The sequence below is a fragment of the Oryza sativa genome, chromosome 7, assembly GCF_034140825.1.
Source record: "Oryza sativa Japonica Group chromosome 7, ASM3414082v1".
Taxonomy (NCBI): Eukaryota; Viridiplantae; Streptophyta; class Magnoliopsida; order Poales; family Poaceae; genus Oryza; species Oryza sativa.
Window position 1 is genome coordinate 14,985,196 of NC_089041.1, and position 19,677 is coordinate 15,004,872.

Here is a 19,677-nt window from a genome sequence, read left to right on the forward strand (position 1 = left end):
CTTGGGCAACTAGTGGTGGTTTCAAGTAGGCGGTGAGAGAGAGGGAGAGGTGATGGGAAGGAAATGGATAGATCAAGATAAGAGAGAAGGGAACATGCAAAATATATAAAGGGAGAACGGAGAGATGTGTTGATGGGTCGGTCGTGACAACTTTTGATACTAGCCCCGTAACAGGCCTGTCTAAAAAATAAACTTATTTTGGTAGACGGGTCTTTAGCAAATAACTTTCAAAGCTTTTTACATATTGGCCTTGTTTTAATCTATTTGTCAAAATAAAGATATGTATATTTAAAGATCAATTCTAGAGTAGTGCCAACCGAATCAAGCAAATTTAACAAAAGCTCCGCAATAAATAGAGACGAGTACCATGTTGTTGCTTGGAAGAAACTATATATATAGCTGTATTGTCAAATAGGTTCAACTACTGGTACTAATTAACAAACTGTTTTACGACGCATACATATGGTTTCTCGATGTGTATAGATATGGATATTATAATGCCTCACAAATATGCTGCCGCTGCTCAGGCCACAATGTGTACGGCTCCCCTGACCGCCGGCCAACAGAGAGATGATTCCGGCGGGCGTCAGGCCCGCCCTACCCGAGGGAAGGTGTGCTATAGCTGTTGTTGAGCTTGTACAGCCTGGTATACCTCCTCCATCGGTGAAGCACAGGCCATATAGGTCGTATCTAGTTCACCTCCAACTACCCTAAACTTTTAACTTTTTATCCCATCACATCCAAAATTTCCTAAACACATAAAATTTCAACTTTTTTTTCAAACTTTTAACTTTCTCTAAACTTTTAACTTTTTTCATGAACTAAACACACCCATAAACACACCCATAGTTAATGCTCTATTATGCGTTCTGCAACTTGAGCAGCTAGAGCTAGCAGAGCAGCACCCATCCGAAGTATATACGTACAGGACATACAGGGACAATTCATGGGACTCGCTAATTATTACTATCTCTATTTTTAATAGATGACATCATTAATCTTTTAATAAATGTTTGATTATTTATCATATTTAAAATTTTCATGTAAATATAAGAAAAATTTAAGTCATGCTTACAAGATCATTTAACGATAAATTAAGTCCCAACAAAACAATACTAATTAAATAATTTTTTAATAAGGTAAATGGTCAAATGTATAAAAAAACAACGACATCACCATGTATCAAAAGAAAGGAAGGAGTAGTAAGTAGGTCTTGATGATGATCAGTTTGTTTATTTTTTTCCCAAAGTATACATGTATGTGCCTATTAGCTAGGTTTCATTTGTTCTAATGCTCTCTATTTAGTTGGTGTTCTTTTCTCCTGAAGATAAATATGAATATTAAGTTTTTTATGCAAAACGAGGTGGTATTAACATATGATTGATTGAGTTTTAATTATTACAAACTTGAAAAATAGATTAATATGGTATTTTAGAGCAACTTTCATATAGAAAGTTTTCACAGGAAACGCACCATTTAGCAGTTTGAAAAGCGTGCCACGAAAATCTTAATCTTTATCCAACTCTTGTTACAGAACGGGACCTTAATTTTGACACTTTGGGTCTCATCGGTTTGCCCAAAAACTTATTATAACCTGTAACGGCTTAGTAACAAAAAAAATATGTGTAAAATTTTTATATATGTGTTCTTGGCGAATTAAAAGCTAATGCTAAAAAAACTACGTTGAAAATATTTCAAAATCAACTTTAAAATTAAATTCTAAAATTTAAATTTTGGCTTTACCTTATTCCGATGGGGCTATTTACCTTTACAGAAATATATATACATAAAACATAATAGCATGAAAAGCTTTAGGGCATGTTTGGTTCTTGAGTAAAAGGGATACTCTATCAAACGTTCTGCACTCGCGTCGCCCTCCCACGGGCGACACGAGAGGCGACGCCGCCGCCAACTTCTTCCTCCCCACCTCCTTCTCTGCCTCGCCACCGCCTGAGCGGGTGTCGGCAAAGCTGCGCGGCCGCAGGGACGGCAGCGGCGAGGCTTCGCCCAGCGCGCGCTTGGACGGTCTGGGGAGCTAGTCGAGCGGCGGCAGTGGCAACCGTCCGGATCCGGCGGGGCGGCGGTGGGCGGCGGGGTGGAGTGGTGGCGGCGGTGTCTGGTGGTGAGAGGTGGCGGCGGAGAAGGCCAGCGGCGGCGGAAACCCCCGCCCAGATCCACGTCGTTTTGGCCGGATCTGGTCGGATATGGCAGGGCTGATGCCCGGCGACGACGGGCGGTGGGGAAGCGGGCGTGCTGGCGGCGGGGAAGAGGCGGTGGCGGCGACGGTGGCGCGGGCGTGGCAGCCGGGCGAGGTCGCGGGCGGCGCGGCCGGGCGCGAGTGTGGAAGCCGAGTGTTGGCAGGCGGCGGTTGGGCATGGGCGATGGCAGGGAGGCCATTGCCCGGAGGCCGGCGAGGATGGCGATGGCAAGCAGGTATCCGTCGCGCCGGAGAAGGATCATGCCCCCCCGAGGGCGGATCTGGTGCGGGACAAGCTCGCGGCGGTGGCGGCACCGCTGAGCTCGTGGCGATAGCGTCTGCAGCAATGGCGCGGGAGCACGGGGCGACGGCGACGGTGGCAACGGCGCGGAGTTCATGGCGACAGTGGCAGCGGCGTCTTGTCGTCGGCGACAGCACGGTGGCTAGTCAACGACAATGGCGGTTGCCGGCTGCTGTGGCAATGGGGCACTCGCGGCGGAGGCAGCGACGCAGAGCTCGTGGCGACGGTCGTGGTAGCGGCCGGACGACGGTGATGGGCTGCGGCTGGCCAGCGGCGAGTTGGCCGTCAGCAGCAGCGACTGTGGTAGTGGTGTGGGAGGTCGCATGGTGGCCTCGAACGGCTAGCCGAGGGCATGGCAGACGGCTGCACCTGGCCAGCGCGACAGCGTATGGAGGAGGGGTCGAAGACCGGCTTGGCGCCGAGAGGTGCAGCCGATGGCAGCGGAGGCCATCTCGGCGCAAGAGATTGAGGCCGGCTTGGCACGAGAGAAGCGGCCGATGGAGGGAGGCCGGATTGGCGCGTCTGGTGGAGGAGGCCGGTTTGGCGCGAGAGGCACGGCTGGTAGTGGAGAAGGCGACCCTGGTGCGAGGAGGAGCTGCCGGTTGGTGTGGCACGGTTTTCGGCGCACAAAGGTTGGCCGGCAAGGGGGGGCGCCGGTGCAGGGTCCCACATGTCGGCAGAGGTTGAGTGGTGGTGGAGCATCGGTGCGTTAGCTGTGGATTCGCAGGTGGTTAGCGGCGGGTGAAAACCCAGCCTGGCCTTGGCTGGACCGACAATGATGGTTAATTCCCCCTCCTGAGGGTGTTGTCGTGCTGTCTCACTCCTCAAGGGTGGTTGCTAGGCGAAAGCCCAAGACGATGGACGGTGGCGGCGGTTTTCCGTCGCTTCTCTTCTTGAAGATATCGTTTTGGCAGCCCCTAGCTATAGGACGATCTCGTCTGTGTTCCTTTGTTGGTCTAGCGGCGGCCGGTCCGGTGCTAGCCTTTTCCTGGTCATGTGTGTTGGCGTTGTCGGTGTGTGAGGGGTGGTGTATTTTTTCTTTTTCCTGGTTACGACCCTCCAGGGTTGTAATCTTGTAATTTTCTCCTGCTCTATCAATAGAACTTCGCACCATCTCGTGCAAGTTGTTAAAAAAATGTTTGGTTCTTGAGCACGTTTTACCAAACCTAAGCTTAGACATACAACAAGTGCTTAGGTTCGTGCTTGTTTTATTTCTACTAACCGTAATAAGCTTGCCCCAACCTGGTAGAGCGCTGCGTCTTTTTTCCTTAAATCTGTGGTGTTTGCGATTTGTCCAACTTAGTATTTATTAATTTTGAATTTTAAAATTATATAAAAAAATACAAACTAAAAACTAAACAATCCTTGGTATTTCCAGTTTCATGTTTTATTTAACACAAATTCATGATACACATATGGATGATCATTACATTCGTTAGGTCATATACATACATAAACTTTTTACTGTTGTGTCGAGAGCAAAACTTTCATCGAAATTCTCTATATTTATAAATTCCAAGAAGGGATTAGAATGAACTTTATTTCACAATTTTAAATACTTTATTTAGCAGTTCATTACTTAAATTACTTTGTCAAAGAAGTTCAATAGTAAATTATTGGTCCAACCGTTAATGTTTTAGACATATTTTTTGCAATCCTGCAGCCTCTCCATCTCCTCTCTCCATCCTTATCTCCTCTCATCCTCTCTCACCACCTCTCCTCCTCCCCTCTCCCCCCCTCCTTCCCTCCCCTCCCCTTCGGCGGGCGGCGGCGGAAGCAACGGCGGGCACGAGGCGACGCTGGGCAACGCGGGGCGGCGAGATGGAGGCCGGCCGGTGGCGGCCCGACGTGAGGCAGCGGGATGAGAGGCCAGCCGGCACCGGCCGGGCGTGGGGCGGCCGAATGGAGGCCGGCCGGCGGTGGCCCGGCGGGGCGGCGGGATGGGAGGCTGGCCGGCACCGGCCGGGCGCGGGGCAGCAGGATGGAGGTCGGCCTCGCCTCCCCTCCCCCAGATCTGGCTGGGGATGATTTTTTTTCCTTTTTTTATGATTTGTGGATGTTTGATTTCTGAATGTTGATTTGTGAATGTGTTTGTGAATGTTTATGTGAATGGATCTGTGAATGTATATGTTGGATTTGTGGATGTTGATTTGTGAATGTATATGTTGTGAACGAATCTGTGATGATTTGTGTGAATGTATTTGGGATGTTGTGAATGAATATGTTTACTATGAATGAATTGATATGAGCGGAGAAAAAATGAAAAAAAATAAAAGAGAAAGAACCGAAGGAGGAAAAAAAAAGAAAAAAAATGTCTTTGGACTAAAGATGCCTGCGTCAGTCACTGTCAGTCACGTGGCTTAACCACTAAAGATGTTTTTTATTCCCGGGTATTTTAACCAGGACTAAAGATAGCGATCTTCAGTCTCGGATTCTCCCTCTCGGTTCGCTACCTGGGAGTAAAGGGGGTTGCGAACTGGGAGAGAAGAGGCTTTCCCCAGTAGTGTAGGGGCAAGGAAGCAGAATGGGTCCTACAACGTTCTCCACTTCCTTTTCCCCGTTTTTGTGTTTGTGATTCATGCTTATGTCCAGGTCATATGCTGTACAATACTTCGAGAAGACCTTCCCGCTATAGAGAGCTAATTGGGAGATGCTTCAGGAAGATGAATATGACCTCCAGGTTAACTCCATTGCTTTTTCCCCCTGTTCCATTGAGCTATCAATTTTGTTCAGGATGACCATACCTAATCATTTTGGGCCATAACGTATTAAGATCTGTAAAAAGCGTCTCAGTATAAAGTATATAAAGTATGCTTATTATGCTTTCTTATTAATTTTTGAGACGCTTTCTTATCAAGGCCAAAATTCGATATATATGTGTGAAAAGAGAATGAATTTGGAGATTGAACTCGTGATTCATTGAGTTGGCCCTTATGGCTAATATGAGATGCATACAATGTGAAAAGACAGAAATACCCCTTAACACATACACACTAATCCCTTCTTTTTATAAAGTTAAGACCCAAAGCTGCCTTCTTAATTCGCCACGTCATCAACATTATATCCGCCGTTCGATCAATATGTACACCATCGGATCTGGTTCTAGCTTCAATTGCACCAGAGACTAAAACGTTTTTTCGGCTACCGCTCGATGATTAATGTGCGGATAATTAATGTGTGGCCGAAACTGCCAAGGAGCCTAGCAGTCTACCAGTCCAATATGATCAGTGATTGCACCGTTTTCCCCAAGAGGAGCTCAAAAGTCATATCTAGCCTATAAAACAAATATGCACATTCAACGAAGAAAGGGGTTTCGTTTGGATGTTTCCTATCATCATGCATCTTGGTCATCATCCCTCAGATCTTAAGCACCACCACTGGGCTTTGTGTTTGCCATGCTTGCATCATCTAGGAGCTTCGTTCAAGTCGCTTCACGTAGACAACATCACCTTGCTGATCAATCACAGGTGAATTGCAAATTCCTTCTGAGTTGGGCAGTTTGGGGGCGCAAAATTAAAGGCGCTAGTCTTCATATAATCATATCCTATTTGTTTCTGCCAGATATATCAACTTTTCCGATGTCCAGATAATGCATGGTAACATTATCCTCCAATACTCCTTCTATTGCATTGGTTTGTTTTATCACTTCTGATCACTATCAGCTAATCCATTCATGTCGGTCAGGTCAGATGTTTCTAGGTTTAGAGGTGCTATTTTAAACTGTAACCGTTTTGTTATTTTTTGTTATTTTACAATTTGCAAGTTGGTTACCTTGCAAATTATAAATTTTTAATCCATTAATTTGAACTGAGTGTTTTTATTTGACAATCGATTATAAACAAAAGCAAGTACTGATTGTTGCATCCTGTAAATTAAGTTTCTTCATCAAGCATCAATCATCAACGACGACGTTGACCATCAAGTGTTTATTCACACCTATTTCATTATTTGGCTTTTCTTTTGTAGTGATTATATTATCATGTAACCAGAAAGCAGCAATTCAACAAGCTAACATCTCTACAATGATTTAGATATCCCACAGCAACGCGCGGGGTATTATCTTGTACATATATATTCCTAACACCCTCAATTTCAGAGAGAAGTGAGGAAATTTGGGATTGAATCCTTGCATTGATTAGATCCAAATGACAAATATATGTTATACAAAAGAGATGGGGAAAACCCAAAAATACCCCTGAACATCTATACCCTTAACACCCGCACTCAAATGCAATGTGTATACAATAACATTGCATTTGGAGTGTAAACTAAACATGAGAACACAAACTAAATATTAGCCTATCTCCGAAATCTTGATGATGTCGTCGAAGTGTGCCAATTCTTGGATGATGATGAAGAAGAAAAAATGTATCCCCTCCTCTATGAAGTGGACCTTGGGGCCTTTACAAACTGTTCTTCGGCCCTTGGTACCTTGAAGCCTTCACGAACCGTTCTTCGGCTCTTCATTGATTCGGAGATATTGTTGATGATGATGACGACAATGGACCTTCACAAACTGTTCTTCGGCCCTTAACTGATGATGAGACATTGATGATAAAGATGATGATAGAGGCCTTTCAGGCCTTTGCTGAATTAGATGATGATGATGATGAAAGAGTGATGATCAGCTCTGACATAGAGCTGTGAACTCATGACGAAGGCCAACTCCGATAGGGAGCCGGGGAAGTTGGAGATAGATTGGCATGGTATCAAGTTATACCAACGATATACTGATATGCAGCTGCTGCAGCTAGCATGATGAGAGGCCAAAGCAATGGATGCATCTTGATGGTTGCTAGTTGGAGGAAAACGGACGAGGCTGACGATGATTGGAGCTGGATCTGGAAGGGAGATCAGGAGCTGCTCCTGTTGGCTGCTGCTGCTCATTGTTTGCTGCTTGAAGACGCATGACTGCTGCTGCTACTTCTCGATGGTAAGACGGACGAGGTGCTGCTGCTTGATTAGATGAATATAAAGACTACGAACATTTTGTTGATGATGCTGCTATTACTTCACAGATCAACAAGCACCGCGACGGCATCACAACCACCATCGTGGTGATGGATGGCGCCTGCCTGGTGATGGCGCATGGCAGAGAACGACGAGAACGACGAGCCGTGACCGGCGGCGTGGACGGGCGCTGCGTCCGGCGGCGGGAGGCTACCAACAGCTGACTGGATCTGACTACGCTGCTACTTGCTGCAGCTCTTTGTTGCCGATGGAGGATGACGAGGATGGCTCGCAGGCGGCGACTTGCCGCCGGCACGCCGGCGATGATAGGATTTGGTGGCTAGAGTTTAGATCTATGCTCTGATACCATGTCAATTTCAGAGAGAAGAGAGGAAATTGGGGATTGAATTCTTGCATTGATTAGGTCCAAATGACAAATATATGTTATACAAAACAGAAATACCACTGAACATCTATACCCTTAACAATATATTGGCCAAATTACTCATGCAGATATCGAATTTTGGCCTTGATTTTCCGTTGCAATCTTTATTCTCATGCAGGTTTGGTATATCCTGTTCAATGATAACGTACCTTTCAAGATCCACTAGCCTTTACATTATGATATTCAGATTAATGGTATGTGCCTGGGCTTACTGTATGTAACAACATATACTCTATAATAGGTGTTAGCGAACCACCGCAGGTGTTCGATGAAATGCTGATCAAAACAGAGCAAGCAAGAAGACGATGTTTGTGCTGCATAAAACTTGGCAGCGTTTTTCTGATGCATTAGGGAACTTAAATAACAAAAACATACACACGTCTCCCACCTCCGACTGGATCGTGCCATCCCACGACCGAGGTGTGCGCCATGCGTTCCTAACAACCCGGCGCCCTAGCCATGTCTGCCGAGGTGATCGCACCATCCCATGATCGAAGAACATGCAGGGCACACACACTCCCTAAAAACGGAAAAACGAAACAAATTCCCACATGAACACAGCATGCGACCGAGCTATACATGCGCCATGACCCAACAAAACTGGAATCAAGCGCTTAGTGGATAACTAGAGCAGTAGACAGCCGATGGCAGTAGCCGATGTCAGTGTAGCCGATGACGGTAGCCGATGGCGCCATGGATTATTTCAACATTCTCCCCCCTAATTCTTGCCGTCATCGCCATCAAGCTCAACGATGCCGATCCCATTGCACAGCTCCTGGAATCGAACATGGCCGAGCGGCTTTGTCAGTACGTCCGCCAGCTGCTCCTCCGTGCGAACGTAGTTGACGACAATCTTCCTGTTCTCCACGCACTCCCGATTGAAATGGTATCAAGTGTCGATATGTTTACTTCGGTCATGGAAGGCGGGATTCTTGGTCATTGCAATGGCGGACTTGTTGTCCACCTTGATCTCCGGCGCTCCAGGCTCTGAGTTGAGCAAGTCACTCAGGAGCCGAGCTTGCCACACACCTTGGCAAGCGACGGCTGTGGCGGCAATGTACTCTGCTTCGCACAACGACAGCGCGACCACCTTCTGCTTCGTCGATTGCCACGAGACGGTCTGGAGCCGAGGAAGAAGAGGACGCTGCTCGTGCTCCGACGCGTGTCCAGATCACCGGCCATGTCGCTGTCGCTGAAACCATGCAGCGCCGGCTTCCCGTCTTGCTTCCTGGCATAGTGAACACCATGGTGCCACGTTCCGGCGATGTACCGGAGCACATGCTTGACCGCCGCTTGATGATCCTCGTGCAGCTCCTCCATAAATCGGCTCAGATAGCCGACGACGTGAGCGATGTCCGGCCGCGTGTTCACCAGGTAGCATAGCCCGCCGATGATGCTGCGGTAGTTCATCGCGTTCACCAGCGGACTCATGCTTGTTTTGCTCAGCTTCAAGCGTGTCTCCATCGGAGTGGCGCACGCGTTGCAATCGCCCATGCCGCTCTTATCGAGCAGCTTGCCGGCATACGCCAACTGACAGAGCGAGATTCCTATCTCCCTCTGCTTCACCTCGAGCCCAAGGTAGTAGGACAAGAGCCCGAGGTCGCTCATCTTGAAGATGTTGCACATCTCCCTCTTGAACGCGCCAATGCTGGCTTGATCTGGACCGGTGATGATCAAATCATCCACGTACACGCCGATGATCAGCTTTGCATCGCCCTTGACGCGCGTGTACACGGCATGCTCGTTGGCGCTCTACTGGAAACCAAGCGACAGGAGGCTGTCATCGAGCTTGGCGTTCCAGGCACGGGGCGCTTGCCGGAGTCCGTACAAGGCCTTGTGCAGCCGGTAGACCTTTTGTTCTTATCCTTCGATGGCGAACCCCGGCGGTTGTTGCACGTATACCTCCTCGGCGAGCTCCCCGTTTAGGAAAGCACTCTTGACGACCATGTGATGGACGCCCCAGCCGGCATGCGCCGCGACGGCGAGCAAGAGCCGCACGGACTCCATGCGCGCCACCAACGGGAACACCTCCTCGAAGTCGATGCCAGCCTGCTGGACGTACCCTTTTACGACAAGGCGCGCCTTGTACTTGACAATGGCGCCTCGCTCATCGCGTTTCACCTTGTACACCCACTTGAGCCCGATCGGTCGGTGCGACGGTGGTGGGTCGACGAGGACCCACGTCTTGTTGTCGGTGATGGAGTCCATCTCGTCCATCATGGCGTGCCGCTAGCTCTGGTGTTGCTCCGCCTCCTTGAATGAAGCGGGCTTCTCTGCCGACACGAAGAACAGCTCACCGACGTCTAGCTCGAGATGTACGAGGCCCGGTGTCGTTGCGTGTCTGAGGATGTTCTCGACGGTGCGGAACCGAAGAGGGACGTCATCGTCATGATCGGCGTCCAGGGTGTCGGTGAGGTTGCTTGGGGGCGACACAAACTCGGGCGATGCCGCACCCGTCTCGGCTTCCGGCGTTGCCAGCGTCGGTGGCGTGGGTGCGTTCCCCATGGTAGTCGATGGTGAGCCAGAGCTCGGTGTCGGCGTGCCGGCTTGCTCCTGCTCTGGAGCGTTGATGTCAATCGGCGCCACGGTGTACTCGATGGTGAAATCGGTGGTGCCGTCCGTGTCGCCGGCGCCGCCATGAGCGGCCTAGTCCCAGCTGGCCGCCTCGTTGAACACAGCGTTGCGCGTGACCTGCACACGGTTAGACACCGGGTAGAACACTTGGTACGCCTTGGACCCAGCTTCAGAGCCCAAGAAGATCATCGGCGAGCTGCGGTCGTCGAGCTTCTTCAGATTGGGCTTCGTGTTCTTCACGTGCGCCACGCAGCCGAGCGTGCGAAGGAAGTGGACGGCCGGCTTGACACCGTGCCAGGCCTCGTACGGCATCTTGCCGGAAAGGGCTCGCGTGGGAGCGCGGTTGAGGAGGAACACTGCCGTCGAAACCGTCTCCCCCCAAAACCGAGCAGGGAGCCCTTTGTCCTTCATCATGGAGGGCGCCATGGTGACCACGGTTTGGTTCCGCCGCTCCACCACCCCATTCTGTTGCGGGGAGTAGGGCGCGGTGAGTTGGCGCTGGACGCCGCGGTCCGCGCAGTAGGCACCGAACTCGACGGAGGTGAACTTGCCGCCGCGATCTGTCCTGAGCACCCATAGCTTGCAGTCGGATTCCAGCTCTGCCGCCGCCTGGAAGCGCTTGATCGCCACCGGTGCTTGATCGTCGACTAGCAGCAAGAAGTAGCGGTTGCCACTCCGGGTCACCGGCGAGATCGGCCCGCATAGATCGCCGTGCACCAGGTCGAGCAAGTGTTCGGCGAAATGTTTCGCGCATGCCGAGAACAGCGCCCGGCGTTGCTTCCCAGCGAGGCAGCTGTCGCAGACTTGATCGACGTGGTCAATCATCAGCAGGCCGCGCACCATGTCACCCTGCACCAATTTCCTCAGCGATTGAAAGCTAAGGTGATCGTACCTCGCGTGCCAGCGCCAAGCCTCGTCGGAGCTGCGGGCGGTATGGCAGATCGGACGCGCGGCGCTAATGCGGATGGGGTAGAGCTGGTTCCTTGAACGCGGTATCCTCGCCAGCAGCCGCCGATCCTGGTCGCGGATGCGCATGAAGCCATTGCGCACCAGGGACTCGCAGCCATTCTCGTCGAGCTGGCCGACGCTGATCAGGTTGGCGGTGAGGCTCGGGATGTAGTACACCCCGGTCAGCCCGCGATGTTCGCCAGCCGATGACCTCCTCAACGGACAGGTCATGAACATCTAGGAGCGTCTCGTTCGAGATGGCTATCTGCGAGAGATGCTCAGGGACAACATTTAGCAGCTTGTTAACAACATCTACCTAGGGGAGATCGCCTCCGAGAGTGCGAATGCTGTTTGCGATGCCGGTGAGGCGCATGGAGAAGTCGTCGACGTTCTTGCCATCCTTGAACCAAGCATCCGCAAATTCCAGGCGAAGTAGCTACTCATTTGCCTCGCGTACGCGCTGAGTGCCGACGCGAACTGTCTTGATCGCCTCCCACGCGGACTGCGCCGTGCGCTTGGTGGAAAGGGAGCGGACCATCTCCGGCGGCACCGCTCGCAAGATCGCGGCCAACGCCAGCCGATCGTCGCGGTACTTGATCTCCTCGTCTTCGTACGGCTCCACGGCGTGCCAGAGCCCCTGAGCCTGCAGGTTCACGGTCATGAGGAGCACCCATTCCTCGTTGTTGGTCCTCGTCAGGACCGGGTAGTGAACGGCGGCGCTCGACTCCCTGACGATGACGCGCGGCTGAGCAACCAAGGGTTGTCGCTCACCACGCCCGCGCGCACGGCGCGGTGGCGGGGACTCAGCAGGATGACGACGTGAGGGTCTACACGACGGGCGAGAAAGAGGAGAGCGCGAGTGTGGTGGCGTTGGAGCATGTGGTGGTGTGCGAGAGGGACGCGGCGGCGTGTGCTCCGCCATGGCACCAGCGAGCCAACGAGGCTCTGATACCAATTGTTATCGAACCACCGCAGGTGTTCGATGAAATGCCGATCAAAACAGAACAAGCGAGAAGACGATGTTTGTGCTGCGTAAAACTTGGCAGCGTTTTTTTGATGCATTAGGGAACTTAAATAACAAAAACATACACACGTCTCCCACCTCCGACTGGATCGTGCCATCCCACGACCGAGGTGTGCGCCACGCGTTCCTAACAACCCGGCGCCCCAGCCATGTCTCCTGAGGTGATCACGCCATCCCACGATCGAAGAACATGCAGGGCACACGCACTCCCTAAAAACAGAAAAACGAAACAAACTCTCGCATGAACACAACATGTGTCAGAGCTATACATGCGCCATGACCCAACTAAACCGGAATCAAGCGCTTAGTGGATAACTAGAGCAGTAGACAGCCGATGGCAGTGTAGCTTATGGCTGTAGCCGATGGCGCCATGGATTACTTCAACAATAGGTTTCTGTCACGTCCTGATAAATTCATCCCGAAATAAAAATCATTTTCTAAAAGGAATAATAGAATTAATTAAAATTCGAAAAGAAGCTGACAAACACTAAAATACGTACAAGAAAAATTCAAATGTGGCCCGGAGAATTTTTGTTAAATTCTCCTTGGTCTAAAAGGAGCCCTCAAATTTTAGTGGAATTTTCAGAGCACAAATAATAATTATTAAGAAATAAACAAAGTTAAAATGATTTTATAAAAAGAAAAACTCTAAAAAGTCCTTTTTCCCCCTCTCCCCTTCTTGGGCCGGCTCGGCCCATCTCTCTCCCTCTCTCTCCTCTTCCCCGCGGCCCAATCGGCCTCCTCCCCGCGCGCGCGCCGCTGACGGGCGGGCCCGCCCGCCACCCTCGCTGACGGGTGGGGCCCACCCGTCATCCCCTTCCTCCCGCCGCTCCCGCCGCCTCGCCCGTGCCCTAACGCCGCCGCCGCCGCGAATCCCGCCGCCTCCCGCCGTCCGCGCGCGCAATAAAGTGGGGGGAAATATTCCCCGTGATTCCCTCCCTCTTTTCCCCCATTTTTCCCTCTCTCTCTCCCTCGGATTCATTCCGAAACTTTCCCCCTAACCTCGCCGGCGCATCAATGGCGGCCGGATCTTCCGCGGCCGTTTCCCCCTCATCCGACCGCTCTCTTCCCCTCCCAACCCTATATAAACACTCCCCGTGCCTCCCTCCACCGTTTCCACCAATCGCCGCTCTCTCTCTCCGCCGGAATCGAGCTCACGCCGTCGCTCTCTCTCTCCGCCGTCGCCGCCGAGCTCCGGTCCGCCGCCGTCGTCGCCCCGGACCATCTCCCGCTTCGGCGCCGTCTCCTTCGGCTTCGCCGCGTCCTCGCCGACCTCGTCCACCTCTCCGTTTCGGTCGCCGATCGCCGGAACGCCGCCGTCCCCGTCTACCCGAGCCGCGCCGCCGCCTTCCTCCGCTCCGGTCTCCGTTCCCGTCGTCGCCGTCGACCCGGGGTGAGCCGTGGACCGCCGATTCGCTTCCCCCTTCCCTCCCCTCTCTCGGGCGCCGCTCCGCCGCGCCGGAGGTCGCCGGCGAAGACCATCGGGGCGCGGGTGCGCCGCCTCCCGTCGGCTGTGCCGGCGTGGCCGCCTTCGGGCGCGTCCCGCGGCTGCCATGTGGGGCCCGGCCGTCAGCCGCCCGCGCCCTCGGGTGCGGCTGACGCATGGGACCCACGGCGCCGGCCGGTGTGAGCTGGGTGCACCCGGTCCACCGTGGACCGTGAGGCTGCCGCGTGGGCCCCACTCCTGTGGACCCGGTCCGCGCGCCCCTCCCCTCGGCTGACGCAATAAATCCATTTTAAATTAAAATTTAAATGAAGAAATTCGCAAATATTCATTTAAAGAGCATATAAACTTCAAATGGCCATAACTTGGCCATTTGAACTCGGAATTGGGCCGTTCAAGTCTCTAATTTTTCCATAAGAAGTCAAGAACCCATTTTTGTGCTTTGTTTCTGCTTGTTATATGGAGTTTATTAGAGTAAAAGCCTTTTCTTTTCCATTGGTCGTGTAGACGCTGCAGCTTCGGAAGATCCGCTCTTCGTGGAGGTTGAAGCCGACGTTTGGGAAAGCGAGCAAGGCAAGTCACATCACCCTTGAGCATATTGAATCCCAGTTTATAAAATTATTTTGATTTAAATTAATGCATTATCGCTTTATTTAAATTCCCGCGTTATCACTGTTTTATTTAGCCATGCCTATTTACCTTTGTTAAGACATTATTATTGCTATTGTTATTATTACCTTGTTCACCCTAGAATAAACAAAACCCCAACTAGTGGACACTCTACTCATGGTACCACTAGCATGATTTTAGGTAGATGCTTCGCTATTTTAATTAGGTAACTTTAGGTGGTTTTTCAACTCTAGACTTTGGGAATATTCATATCACCTGGACACTTTGGAATTGTTGGTTTATTGTGGAATTGGCTTCACACCGCTCCTTCTATTCAAAATCCCCAAAATGGTTTTAGGCTGGGCTCGGGGTGCATGGTTTTGATAGTAGCACCTCGGCCATATAAGGACCGGTCTTCGGGCCTCTGTTGCAAAGCACTACCGTACTTCCACATGTCTAGTGGGTAAGGCTTAGTTTGTGGCTCAGTCTGGTTATAAACAAAAGTACACGGATGGAGATGGACGAAGTCGGGGGTCGATGGACATCTCTAGGACAAATGAAGGCTACACGAGCTGCGGCCCGGTAGTCGAGATGTCATGGCACAGGGCTGGTGTCCTGCTGCTAGGGGCTCAATCCTGCCTACCTGTCCCGGAGGTTCCGGCCGTAGGTGCGGTTGGGTCGGTACTCTTGTCTATGGCTAGGATGGGTTGGAAACTATGTCACGTCTTCCGTCCGTATACCGTGGTAGTATGTGGCACGTGGTTACACGTGAGGAAGATGTGTCTTGTGGGTAAAGATGTACACCTCTGATCAGAGTATAATCTATTCGAATAGCCGCGCCCTCGGTTATGGGCAAGCCGAGCAATGTACCCAAGTTAGTGTTTTAATTCTTAAAATTTGCTCAATAACTAAAATGTCGAATGGTTGGCCTGGGTTGGCTTGGGACGAGCTGGGACCCAGGGTCGGGTTGCTAGTCCGGTCTGAATCATCGTAGGCCTTGGGTTAAGGCAGGTTCGTGAGGGTTCACGGCCTTGATTAATAATACTGTGTAGCTTTAGGATCGTCTTTTTAAAATGGCTTTGGGCAACTAAGTGACTTTTAAATGCTGTTTTCTGCAAAACTTAACCCCTATATCATTACCTCTTGTACCCCCTTGCATTAATCGTGCATCCGCCGGTGTGGCTTGCTGAGTACTGTGGTTGTACTCATTCTTGCTCTATCTTTCTCCCCCCCTTCAGTAAGAGAAGCTTTGGAGAAGAAGTCTTAGGTGGAGTCTTGGCTTATACCCCAGTTGAGCGCCTGTGAAGATGGAGCCGTAGGCCCGCTAGTCCGCTGCTGTTTATTTTTGATTGTCAGGTCTTAAGTGCCTTTGTAATAATGTAAATATTATCGATATAATAAAGATGTGTCTTTTATATCATGTTTGTATGGTGTACCCCGGCTTTTCCTGGGACGGGGATTAATACACTAGCGTTCGGGAAAATGCAATTTTCTCGGTCGCGACAAGCTGGTATCAGAGCCATCTCGACTGTAGGATAAGCCAAGTGGATAAAACCTAAGGACATATTTTATAAATAAAACTATTTGCGAAAGTTCCTTTTTTCTCCTTCCCCTAATGCTATTTGCAAAAGGTTTACTCCCTTCTTCCTTCTTCGGATTTCAACTAGTACTAGATGGTCAGGTCAGTGAAGAAGAAGACATCGTCAGTTGTTTGCCGAAGCTCCGGAAGACTGCAGGATCCGCTAGCGAAATGGAGGAAGCAGTGAAGCCAGCTGTGAAGCAGGAGTGAAGATCTTGAGAACCCGTCACAGAAGCTAAGCCACCCTCTAGGGTAGAGTCGTTAGTCGTGTGTTTCCTTGCTTGTGTGTGTAGCGCGTGGTTTGCATCAGTGGGGTGTGATGTAACCATGCTAGGTTGTTTGCTTAATCAACTTGCAGAATAAGCCTAACACACATCATAACAGCAAAAGACTTAGATCTGTTAAGGTCCTATCCTTAGTTTCTAATCTGTCTCTCCCCTTTGTTTTCCCTCTCTCCCTCTCCAAACCTTTGCAACAGATGGCTGACAATGAGAAAGGCAATAAGGTCAGAAGTCAGGACATTGGTACCTCGAGCTCCCGAGTGAATGAAGCACCAGACACCAGTTGTGTGACACTGGTCCAACACCTGATTAACCAGAACCGATTGCTTATAGAGATACTACAGCAGCATCAGACGCCAATTCTGAACCTGAGTCAGATACAACCTCAACTGCAGTTGGAGGCAGTCCAAGCACTCACACCACAAGTCAGCATGCCGCCAGCATCCCGAAGGACCCATGGTGACGTGCCACATGTTGACTCAAAAGAAGCAAGTATCATTTGTTTTATGTGTGATGAGCAAGGGCACTATGCAAGGGAGTGTCCTCAGCAGAAAAGAAAAACACCAATGCGAACCGAAGATGAAGTCTGTAAGATGATCATTACCAGCACAGAATGGCCTCCACCAGGAATGACAAAACGTCAGAGAAGAAATACCTTCCGAGGTGCACCACAGTTGACAGAGCACCTTTAGCTAATGGAGGTAGAGTGTCTGATAGTGAAGATTCAGATCAAGTCTCCTCAGATGATGAAGATGAAATGGAACGTAAGGCATGCTCTCGTTGTGGAGAAATCGGTCATGTTGCCAGCTCGTGTGCCACTACATGCGTTCATTGTGAGGAAGACCATCCACCCGACAGGTGTCCAACGAGCAGGATCACTTGTTTCTTTTGTGAAGGAACTGATCATGTATCAAAAGATTGTCAATTCAGTTTTCTGCTGACGAAAAAGATGGCTAACCAACTCGCCAGTTCCAACGGAGAGAAGCATCAAGGCAACACCAATCCTCGCCAAGATTACAGTTTCAGCCTAAATCCAGTGCCAGGACAGAGGAATCAAAATGAGAAAAGAAAATGCCGAGTCCGGGAAGATATCTGTTGCTTCAATTGTCAAGGAATGGGTCATTTCGCCGACAAGTGCCCAAAACCGAGAAACGTAGCTGCCAGCACGTCAGTCCACGCAACTCCCTGCAATCAGAAGCTTGCTCCTCAGCGAATTGTCATCCATGCATCCCGAAGCAGTCCTATAGCCCGCGTTGCAACAGCTCCAACTCCAGCGAGTGCATTACCACAAGGTGTCAATGCTCAATTTCAGCCCCAGCCATCAGTTGACAAGACAGAGGTCAGTATCGGCATTGTACCTTTGGACGTTCCAGCACAGCAGCCAAGAAATCAAGTACAAGATGAAGAACCCGAGCGTAAGAAAGTTATTGTCTGTTACAACTGTAGTACCTGTTAAGGAAGCAGACATGCCAATCGCCAAGTGGTCACTGGAGCAAATGCAGTACCTGTTAAGCCTAGCGCTAGTCAGAAGCAACCATAATACTCTTATATCAGTGTTCAAATACTTTTGTTTTATAGTTGTTCCCCGTCAATCATGTAATAACAGAGAAACATGAGATAATGAATGAGTTTGATAAGTTTATGAAGGATCCATGTTAAGATTGCAAGTGCTGTGAGTTGTGTACATTTTGTTGTTGATTAGGGAGACCTAGGGTCTCATTTCCGTAAGCTCATAATCTATTATGAATCAAATAACCTAGCGATTAATGGCGAAGAAAATCAAGTGATCAACCAAAGAGACATTTGTTTGGACTAAGAGTTTCAGATGTGTCTTCTTCGGATCAAAGGCATGCACCCGTTGTGGAGAAACTGGACACGTTGCTAGCATGTGTCTCACACTCTGCACTCACTATGAAGAAGACCATCCACCAGGGGAGTGTCCCACTCGCAAGGTGACATGTTTTCTGTGCGAAGGAACAAACCATGTGCCCAAGGATTGCCAACTCAGTGTGTTGTTGACCAAGACCGCAGAAATCCAACGAACAACCCTACGATTGTCTCATCAGCTAGTCAGCTCCAACAGCAACATCGACGATATCATCCACAGCACCAATGCTCCTCCTGCTCCACCTAACTCTGCAATAAATCATAGCAATAATATCTTTAGCACCAACCATTCTCTGCACCGACAGCCTCAGCAAAGAATTGTCGTCGATGGAAGAAGTTGTGTCTCTCCCCGACCTACTCCAGGCCGAGCAAAGGGCAATCAACCTCCGGAGGGCGATACCAAGCAGAAGACCGTCATCCGCTTCAAACAGCAATCAGAAGGAAGCTTCTCCTATGAATGATAGCAATATGCAGTCCTATCACATCATCACAGAACCAATCAAGGATGATGCAGTCACTAGAACAATGCCAGCTATATCTCTCCAGAATCAAAATGAGCAGCCACGCTTGTGGTTTTCAGTTCGCTACTTATCATTGTGTAATCGAAAGTTTGCAGCAATCATGTAATAAATAAATATATTCATGTCTATAAACAGTGAGCTTGCTATGTTTATGGATGATTCATGTTGAGGATACAATGTACCGATGATAAGCACCTTCCCTTTTTGTTTAAGGCAGTGCCTTGTATTCGTGTAATAAGGGAGAAATGTGTAATACAGACAAGTTCTAAGAGGATTCTATTGGAAGATGCGGATATGTGATCATGTGTATAATGGTTTACTGACAAAGGAGACCTAGGGTCTCGTGTCAGAAGAACTATATTCTAACCTCGAGTTAATAACCAACCTGTTGATGGAAAAGAAAACCAATTAAACTGTGTTGGGTTAAAAAGCCAATGAGACAGTAGTTGGGGATAGGAGTTTGGATACGCCTTTTACAGATCAAGATAAGGATTGTTGGATGAAACCCATAAGGGTACCCGCCATGCCTCTACATTGATAAGTTCGGATATACCTACAAACAGTTAAGAAGATCCAGGAGACATCAATATTTGAGAACATAGTAGTCGATGGTTGGTAATTAGTCTATCAGGTATCAGAAAAGGGTCAAAGGTGATATGGCAGAAGAACAATTTGGATGCTCCCCATCTCGAGGAAGCACTAAAGATGATCATCGGCAATTAAACCCTAGTGGCATAGATACAGATAGCAAGCAATGTATTTCCCTGAAGGTAGTCAGTGCAGCTTTTTGACAAACCACATCAAGGTTTCACTGAAAGGCAGCAAGCCAAAGGACCTCATCGTCCCCAGAAGCGTCCGCAATCCACATTAAAGAATACCACCTGTTAGAGATAAGCCGAAAGAAGATTGATAAAAGA

At 49.7% G+C, this 19,677-nt stretch overlaps 1 pseudogene; it reads left to right on the top strand.

Moving 5' to 3' along the window:
- The window catches only part of LOC107278154 (E3 SUMO-protein ligase SIZ2-like), a 40,467-nt pseudogene that overhangs the window by 178 nt on the left and 20,612 nt on the right, over positions 1-19,677 (top strand).